This window comes from Arachis duranensis, chromosome 3 (assembly GCF_000817695.3).
Source record: "Arachis duranensis cultivar V14167 chromosome 3, aradu.V14167.gnm2.J7QH, whole genome shotgun sequence".
In the NCBI taxonomy this organism is placed as follows: domain Eukaryota; kingdom Viridiplantae; phylum Streptophyta; class Magnoliopsida; order Fabales; family Fabaceae; genus Arachis; species Arachis duranensis.
Window position 1 is genome coordinate 101,120,147 of NC_029774.3, and position 1,987 is coordinate 101,122,133.

Consider the following 1,987-nt stretch of genomic DNA (forward strand, 5'->3'; position numbering starts at 1 on the left):
AAACCCTTGCTTAAGCTTGCCATGGAAAGGAGTAAGAAGGATTGGAAGAAGACAGTAGGAAAGCAGAGAGACGGAAGGGACAAGCATCTTCATACGCTTATCTGAAATTCCCACCAATGAATTACATAAGTATCTCTATCCTTATCTTTATGTTTTATTCGTATATCACCCATATCCATTTGAGTTTGCCTGACTAAGATTTACAAGGTGACCATAGCTTGCTTCATACCAACAATCTCTGTGGGATCGACCCTTACTCGCGTAAGGTTTATTACTTGGACGACCCAGTACACTTGCTGGTTAGTTGTGAGAAGTTGTGTTTATGCCATGGTATTGAACACCAAGTTTTTGGGTTCATCACCGGGGATTAATTGATTTGTGAAAAGTAGTGATCACAATTTCGTGCACCACGTACGCGAATATATCAAAATTTCACTCATGCGCACGCGAGGACGCATGTGTACACAAAAATGCTATATTTACACTCACCTATACAAGACTAAAGGTCTGCGTATGCGGGACCCCCTTCTGCTTCATGAGTTCACATACGCGGACAATGCTCGCGTACACGACTTTGGCATTTTTACATCCATGCATACGCGAGCGTGGGCATGCGTAAGCATGACCCCTGTTTTTCTGAAAAATGTGTTTTTGAGTTTTTAAACTATCCTCTGACTTTTCAAACCTCTATGACTATCATCTAAGATCTAATCCCTTGTTTCTAAGCATAGAGAGAAGAGTGGACCTATAGAGGAAGGTTGTAAAGGGAAGAACTTGAATTGAGAATTTTAAATGAAGTTGAATATGGCATGAATGATGATGAAGCTAATATTGATTGATTGAGGAAGTGTGGAATGCCAAAATTATTATGAATGAAGGTTGTATTGATGATGATTGATTGATATTGAATTTTTAATGGCATATGCACTTCTATTATCTGAGATACGAGTTTTTCTGGGTAGACGTAGTGGCTTGCCACCACATGCTCCAGGTTGAAACTCAATACTCTGTTGATCCTACATTGCAAGATGTGGCTGGACACTTTAACTCCCTAAATTCCCCCCAATGAGATGCTAAATGAATGATTGTGATTAGGCTATATAACCGGACAGATGAGACTCATCAGCCATAGAGTAGACATACATCATATACATTTTTATGTTTTGCTTGAGTGTACATTACTTTGGTTTGCTTAATTGATTAGCCATGCTTATCTGCTATTTGTTCTACTTGCTGTAATTGCTTCCTATTAGTGTTTTCTTTACCTGTCTTGTATGTCTTTGCAACTAAGAGATCTCTCATGCTGGCGAAGGTGATGCTGAGGGTAGTTCCACCGGTGATTAGGAGGTTTGGTTGGCAGAAGGTGAAGAGTTAGGTTAGAACTAGAATCCACAAATATATTCCCGAATTTCTGGTTTAATATACTTCTTTAAGTTTAAATATGAGTGTTGAAGTTCTAGGAATGCCTTTGACTTTCCTGGGACCTTATATATTAACTATGTTTGCACTTTTACCATGCTGAGAACCCTTGGTTCTCATTCTATACATATTATTGTTTTTCAAATGCAGGTCGAGAGGTACCTCGCTGACCGTCTGGAGTTTCCTGTGCAAGCGAAATTTGGTTTTTGGGATATCGTATTTTGTACTTATGCTATGTATAGATGTATATAAAATTCTCCTCTGCATATATCTTATGTTTGTCCCTCCTAGAGACTATTTTGGATAAACAGGTGTTTATCTTGTCTTTTAGGTTAGACTTTTGGAATGTGTATATATATGTATTTATACTCTGGCAGGTCTTTGTTTTGCAGGTCGAGTCTGGAGTTTGATATTGTGTAATTTTTGAAACTCTAATCTTTATGTCTTTAAGCTTCATCCTTCCTTTTTATTTGGTTATCCTTTTACGTGTGCGATGTGCTTTTTTTGCGATTTTTGCTTAAGCTTTTCTTCAAGACTCCTCATTATGATTTTCTTTCAACTAATGGAG